The 8,127-nt window shown below is 41.8% G+C and overlaps 1 long non-coding RNA gene across 1 annotated transcript in view; it reads right to left on the bottom strand.

Annotated features, from left to right (window-relative positions):
• Window positions 1-8,127, bottom strand: part of LOC144963395 (uncharacterized) — a 142,922-nt gene that overhangs the window by 112,470 nt on the left and 22,325 nt on the right. The gene's annotated exons all lie outside the window — the stretch shown is intronic.

The following is an 8,127-nucleotide window of genomic DNA, read 5'->3' as shown; positions in this document are numbered from 1 at the left end:
GGTTCAAACCCACCACCGCCGCGAAAAAATTTTTTATTCTCTATTGTCTTCTGGCACTTTTCTACTCACTTCATATCTTGTGTTACCAACATAAGTGCCTGCTCCACTCACTTTTCTGAATTAAAAATTCACCCATACACCGGAGCATACTCCATGTCTCAATCGTTTCTATGTTATATGTTTGTGATGAGAATATTGGCTATTAAGCTTAACTGCTGGTCAAAATTACTTCGCGATGGTGGTGAACGAATCGGCGATCTCAAGAAGTGGGGAGAGGGATCTAGAAATGACTTTGGTTTGAAACGAAATATTTTGTGTTCGTGGATAGCTCACACGGTAGAGCCACGCTCTCACCTGCCAGGCGGAGTTGTCGTACCAATAAGGTCGCAGGTTCAAACCCCACCACCGCCGCGAAAAAATTTTTTATTCTCTATTGTCTTCTGGCACTTTTCTACTCACTTCATATCTAGTAGTAGTAGTAGTAGTAGTAGTAGTAGTAGTAGTAGTTGTAGTAGTAGTAGTAGTAGTAGTAGTAGTAGTAGTAGTAGCAGTAAGTAGTATTGTAGTAGTAGTAGTTGTAGTAGTAGTAGTAGTAGTAGTAGTAGTAGTAGTAGTAGTAGTAGTAGTAGTAGTAGTAGTAGTAGTAGTAGTAGTAGAACGCTGTAGTGGAACAGTAGGGGGGGGGGGGGGGGGGTTGGAGGGGGCGAGGTGAAAGGGTCACGGCGGAGGTGGGGGGGGGGGGGGGGGGGGGGGGTGTTTGGGATGAGCGAAGGTCGAATCTTCGCGAAGGAACGATGCGATAGTAAAGTGGAATACACCAATAAATAGATAGATGGATAGGCAGATAGATAGGTAGATGGTCAGAAAAGAGGGGAGAAGGGAGAGAGAGAGAGAGAGAGAGAAGAGAGAGAGAAGAGAGAGAGAGAGAGAGAGAGAGGAGAGAGAGAGAGAGAGAGAGAGAGAGAAATTATAAAAAGAAAAAAATAAAATAAAAATAAAAAAAAAATTAATAAAAAAAAAAAAAAAAAAGGGGCGGGGGGGGGGGGGGGTTTGGTTTGAGGCGGACCGGTAAGAGAGGGGGAATCAGAGAGAGAGAGAGGGGGGAGGAGAGAAAGAGGGAGGGGGGGGGGGACAAAGAAAGAAAGAAAGAAAGAAAGAGGAGAGAGAAGAGAGAGGAGAGAGAGAGAGAGAGAGAGAGAGAGAGACAATCCAGTCTTTGATATCGCAGGGAGAATTACCTAGTAGAGCAGAGGTCCTTAAACACGACCCCAGCGACCTAGGTAATCCATGTTTTTACATGCTCCCTAAGATACACAAGATCCGGGAATTGTCTGACACTCCACCTGGAAGGCCGATTGTGTCGGCTATCTCGTGCCCCACTGAGAAGGTATCGCAGTTCCTCGATGCGGTATTTCAACGTATAGTTCCCACCCTGCCATCGTATATCAAGGACACTAACCATGCTCTTGGTGTCATTGACGAAATTCGATTCCAGGATGAACGTCCACGGCTAATTTTCACCATGGATGTGAAGGCACTGTACACATCCATACCGCATCCTGACGGACTGCGTGCCATCAGGCATTTCGTTGACCGCCATCCATTACCAGGGATTTCCAGCAACAGCATTGTGAGGCTCACCTAACTTGTGCTCACACTCAACACTTTTGAGTTCAATGATGTATTTTTCCATCAGATCTCAGGTGTTGCGATGGGCACCAAGATGGGTCCCCATATGCTAACCTCTTCATGGGCTACCTTGAGGAAACCTTCTTCCATCAGTACAGTGGACCTGCCCCCGAGCTGTTCAAAAGGTACATTGACGACTGTTTCGGCATTACGTCATTGACCCACAGCCAGTTGAAGGGGTTCATCCTAGCGATGGACTCCTTCCACCCGTCCATAGAGTACACTTATGAGATTTCAACCTCTGAGGTGAACTTTTTGGACATCAAGGCTGTATTGACCAGCACGGGAGTACGGACCACTGTACACTACAAGGAAACGGACAGTCACAGCTACCTGCTCTATCGGTCATCCCATCCGGAGAAGTGCAAAGACTCCATCCCATTCAGTCAGATACTCCGCTTGCGGAGACTCTGTCTGGAAGATGATGAATTTGCGCTTCAACGTGATCGCATGCTCGATTTTTTTAGGGCACTGGAATATCCCGAAAGGGTTTTGCTTAAGGCTGTCCGGAAAGCCAGCCTCGTGTCGAGAGAAGCAGCAATGAGGCCTCGCAATGCCAGGAAGCAGGAGACACAGCGTCCCATTTTAGTCCTCACGCATCACCCTCATGCCGATCAAGTGAGGAACATCCTATTGCAGAACTATGGGATCCTCCAGGCGGGCGAAGACACCCACAGAGTTTTCTCAGAACCCCCGTTGGTAGCATATCGACGGGATCGTAACCTGAGGGATCTCCTTGTCAGAAGCCGCCTGGAACCCATACCTAGGGATGGACCTAAAGCCAGATCGTGTATGCGACCCCGATGCAAGACTTGTGGGCACCTGTGGGAGTATGACAGAGTCAGCTTTCCAGACAAGATTTGGGACATCAGGCGGCCGTATACTTGCACTGACCGTAATCTAGTCTATGCGATTACGTGCTCCCTGTGTGGGATTGCTTACGTTGGTGAGACCGGAAAGAGGCTGGGTGACAGATTTGTGCAGCACTTGCGTGACATATCGAACTGTGCAGACACAGCAGTGGCCAGACACTTCAATCTGCCAGACCACTGCGATGTACAGTGTGTGCGTGTGTGTGTGCTCAGTTTTTTGCCATTCGGACACTTCCGCCCGTCGACGTAGGGAAACTCACCTGATCAAGTTGTTGGGAACGCTGACTCCACGCGGACTCAACACCAGGATTGACCACCACTAGATGTCAACGTCACCCATATTCATCACCACTGCTGCTCTCACTTCTGCCACTACAGCTACTGCTGCTGCTACTACTACTACTTCTACTACTTCTACTACTAATACTACTACTACTAACTACTACTACTACTACTACTACTACTACTACTACTACTACTACTTCTACTACTACTACTACTACTACTACTACTACTACTACTACTACTACTACTATTACTACTACTGCTACTACTACTACTACTACTACTACTACTACTACTACTACTACTACTACTACCACTACTACTACTACGACTACTACTACTACTGTTCATACTACTAAAAGTACAACTCTACCTACCTACCTATCTATCTATCTATCTATCTATCTATCTATCTATCTATCTATCTATCTATCTATCTATCTATCTATCTATCTAGCTAGCTAGCTAGCTAGCTAGCTAGCTATCTATCTACTGATTATCCACCGATTCATAGTCATCTACCTTCCTAGCTCTCTCTCATTGTGTCCAATCATCCACTTTTTCATCCATTAATATACATATAGACCCAGCTATCAGTCGGCTGTTTACTCGCCCTCTCTCACCTCCCCTCCACCCTTTCTCTCTCTCTCTCTCTCTCTCTCTCTCTCTCTCTCTTCTCTCTCTCTCTCTCTTTCTTTCTTTCTTTCTTTTTTCTTTCTTTGTCCCCCCCCCCCTCCCTCTTTTCTCCCTCCCCCTCTCTCTCTCTCTCTGATTCCCCCTCTCTACCGGTCCGCCTCAAACCAAACCCCCCCCCCCCCCCCCGCCCCCTTTTTTTATTATTTTTTTTTTATTAATTTTTTTTTAAATTTTTATTTTAATTTTTTTTCTTTTATTAATTTCTCTCTCTCTCTCTCTCTCTCTCTCTCTCTCTCTCTTCTCCTCTCTCTCTCTCTCTCTCTCTCTCCCTTCTCTCCCCTCTTTTCTGACCATCTACCTATCTATCTGCCTATCCATCTATCTATTTATTGGTGTATTCACTTTACTATCGCATCGTTCCTTCGCGAAGATTCGACTCTCGATCATCCAACAAACCCCCCCCCCCCCCCCCCCCCACTCCGCCGTGACCCTTTCACCTCGCCCCCTCCAACCCCCCCCCCCCCCCCCCCTACTGTTCCACTACAGCGTTCTACTACTACTACTACTACTACTACTACTACTACTACTACTACTACTACAACTACTACTACTACTACAACTACTACTACTGCTACTACTACTACTACTACTACTACTACTACTACTACTACTACTACTACTACTACTACTACTACTACTACTACTACTACCAATATGTCTTTTATCACTTGCTCCGGTTTTCTCGGCTGGCAGGTTTCCGTCCGTGGTGTGTTGGATTTTCGACTGACGTCACAAAACGCTCCAATAGGCTGATGCGCAGGATAAAGGTGAAAAAATCCTCGTCGCCAATGTTGTGTTTTTGACGGGCCTCCAGATTAATATTGTGGAATCACTCAACTCAGAATTTTTTTTTTTTTTTTTTTAGACCCAGGCCATACTATCTAATGACCCTCTTAATTAGTAAAAATTGTATTTGTTAGGTTAATTATTATGTGTTTAGTAGTAGTAGCAGTAGGAAGGCTTTGACATTAACTGCTTCTGTATCGTACGTTACGATAATAATTTATTTATTTTTTTTTTTTTTTTTTTAAATTTATTTTTATTTTTTTTTTATTTTTTTTTTATAAATGAAATAATGGTTGAAATATTAATGTTGCCTAACGCGTTCATGGAGGGTGGGGGGTTAATTGGGCAGTTGGTCAGTTAGAGGTTATATTGGGTTGGTGGGTTGTAATAAATTTTGTTTTTTTTGTTTTTTTTTTTAGATGATTTAAATTAACAATTAAATAGCTGTTCATGGTTGGATGTGGAGAGTAGATAAAATGTGTTGCGATTGGTGGATGACAGAGATCCTGTACCAATCGGTTTATTGATGATTCAGGGCTGTTTGTAATGTTGTTTAGATAAATTGTCTGGGACTGACAGAGGTTTAGTAGGGGGGGGGGGGGGGGGGGTGTTGGATTCTGAGGGTTTTGATTGGTGGGAGTTGAAAGGCTGCAGCCTATCAGCTGATCGGAATATTCGAACTTCTGTAATATGGGGTTATTGTGGAAATGAGTTTAGGTTTAGGTTTTAGGTTGGATGGGGGGGGGGGGGGGGGGGGAGGGGGGAGGTTTCTGAATTGCTTCTGTTGTTGGGATGGTGAATACACGGGTCAAACGTCTTGTGGGTTTATTAATTGTTGTGGTCGGTTGATGTTCTTGGGCTATTGCTAAATTATGGGAGTAGATTGGAACTGGTGATGAAGGTGGTTATGCTTTTAAAAGGAAAACTTTTGATTAATTTGTTAGTAACCTATTCCCTTGCTCCCTTAGGAGTCCAAGGGTGGCCACCCACTTTCCCGCTCTCTAGCCGAGCGTCATTCGCTGCTTCAACTACTGTGCACGTGGTCTTTCCCTATGCAGCATTGGTTATTTTATTATTCTATGGATATGGTTAATTTTTCGATAAGGTTAGAATCGTGGGGGGGGGGGGGGGGCAGTTTTGACTGTGGGTGTACAAGGTGGGGGTTTTAATTTTAAAAATTTTTTAAATTTTTTTTTTTCCGGGTCGGCCCCGCCTGGTCTCATCTGCATACATGTGGTCCACGGCAGTCTAGACGCCGCAGCGCAATTGTTTCAGCCGCGCTTCAGGCGGGTTGGGCGGGACTAGACCCCTCCGCAGGGTTGCCAGATTATTTTTCAACAAAATGCCAGGGGAAGACTCAAAAAATGCCAAAACATTAAAAAAAATGCCAAAGTCTGTTGACTCCCACCCCCACTAAGAAAACTACTCACTTTTGATAGACAATTTACTATCATATCCTGGTGGCTTGCGTGTTTTATCTTCTTTTTTTTTTCTTTTTTTTTTTTTTTTTTGAATTATACTAAATTTCCTGTTGGGGTAATTTTTTACTTACTGACTACTAAGTGGAGTGCTAAACCACTACACCACGGTTGGATTTTAAGAATGAAAAGAAATACATTAACATGAAAGGTAAATACGTAAAGAAGTGAAATCATTGGATGCTGTAAAATCAGACCACCCTAACGAACAGAGTTTAAAGTTAACAGGCGACCATGACGCAAATATACACGAGTTTTGCAGGAGATTCCCAGAAAACTTACGAGGATACTTGTCGAGGGCTGAATTTGAGTGAATATCTGAGGGAGGCAGGGCTAGTTCAGGGTGTGAGTTTTAATAGCAAAGTTTTCCGATGTGAAGAGATTTTTTTTACGCGTTTAGAAAGGTGTCATTTGAAGTATAATATACAAGAAAAGAAAATGCCAAATGAAAATGCCAAATGCCAAATGATTTTTCTAATGCCAAACGGTTTTCAAAAATGCCAGATTTGTGGAATCTGGCATTTAAAATGCCAAACTGGCAACCCTGCCCTCCGGCATGCTGCGCGGCACACACATTGCCCCGCGCCGTCTCAGAAGCGTTAAGTGATATGTGAGAGAACCGTTTATTACTGTGTATAAGTTAGAGTATATACAAATATATCGCAACAACATTTTAAGAAGGAAAAATAGTATAAGTAAATCAACTATGAAAAGTAAGGAACAAAGAGTGCATCCTTCTCTAGGGCATGCCACTCTGATATTTGTTAAGCACAAATAATATTTTAACAATGGACTTAATGAATAATAACTAATTAAGCTGTAACTAAAATCAATTAGCTAATAACTAAGGGGAGCAACTCTTTCCTAGAGTAACTCTATGTATAAGTCCATAACACTTTTGATGGTGACGTTCTGGTTATAGTGATGATAGTGATAGGGATGGTGATGGTGATGATGATGATGATGATGATGATGATATCATATTGCGGCTATGTGATCTAATATTATGACACTTGTTTTCGTACCGGACAGTCCTGGATTCGAGTCTCGCTCCAACAAAGGCTCTTTACTCACATTCTCTCACCGTACTCAGGTGTAAAATGAGTACCTGGCCGTTAACAGTGTTGTCTCTGTCCGAAAAAAATGTAATATCGCCTAAATGTTAAATGTTGCTGTTGGTCAGGGACCACTTGTAAAGTGCTTTGAGCACATTTAGTGGGTATTGCGCTCTATTAAAAAAGCTCAAAAAATAGATAAATAGATATCGTTTAGGTCAACAATTTATTAGAGATATTTCACTTATACAACCAGATTCTCGCCACCTCAACCCATTTCTCAGATCACTTTTGCTTTAGACTATTTTCAAAGCGATTTTTCAGAAGAGGACATAAGTTATATATTCATAAACAAACTTTATATAATTGAAGAAAAGACTTATACTTTAATTAACTGCTTGGACTGACAAATTTAACATACTAAAGAAGTGAATATTCGTTGGCACTGACGAATACACCATAATGCCCGGTCGTCAGTACTAACGAATAATTATACATGGAAATCTTAGTGACAGTTCAAACGAAATGAGAAAGTATTAGAAGGAAGAAAACTCAGCAAAGTCACTTATTTGGGGTGGATTTTTTAAAATTGTTGTTTTGTTTGTTTTTGATTTGATTTGATTTTCTTTGATCTGTTTTGTTTTATTTTGTTTTGAGTGTTTGTTTTTAATTTCTCACTCATAATTATAATCAAAAAGCAGAAACCGATTAATTCTTTGGACTCACTAGAAATTGATCAAGATAAAAGAAATGTTTTTCCAATTAATTAATTAATCAATTCGATTACACTTCGTTAACGACAACTACCACTATTTGGTATTGTATCAAGATGAAAAAATCTCTTTTGAACATTTTGTTGAAACCGTTAATTTCTTACCATAACACAACCTCTCTACATATCAAGCTTCTGTGATATGGCGATCATTCTTCATTTTAAAATATTTTGAGCAGCTGTCTAGTATCACCAATCAGAAATGGGCTCTATGTATGTATGTGAGGCAGGGTTTTTCTTTTCTAGTTAAACCACAAGACAATGATTTATTTTAAGTGTTAAAATATTGGCTTGTATAAACATATCGTATAACCCACACACACACACACACACACACACACACACAAACACACACACACACACACACGCCCACGAAATGTGGATAAATTTGTTGTCAACACTTTGGCACTGAATGAACTTACTTAAACTTAAATGCAAGAAAATGATAAAATGAAAATAATAGATATTATAGGATGTGAGACAGAAGCTAGAAA

Source organism: Berghia stephanieae, chromosome 1 (assembly GCF_034508935.2).
Source record: "Berghia stephanieae isolate SIO BIC M18660-M18661 chromosome 1, UCSD_Bste_1.3, whole genome shotgun sequence".
In the NCBI taxonomy this organism is placed as follows: Eukaryota; Metazoa; Mollusca; class Gastropoda; order Nudibranchia; family Aeolidiidae; genus Berghia; species Berghia stephanieae.
This window is presented reverse-complemented; position numbering and strand designations above follow the sequence as displayed.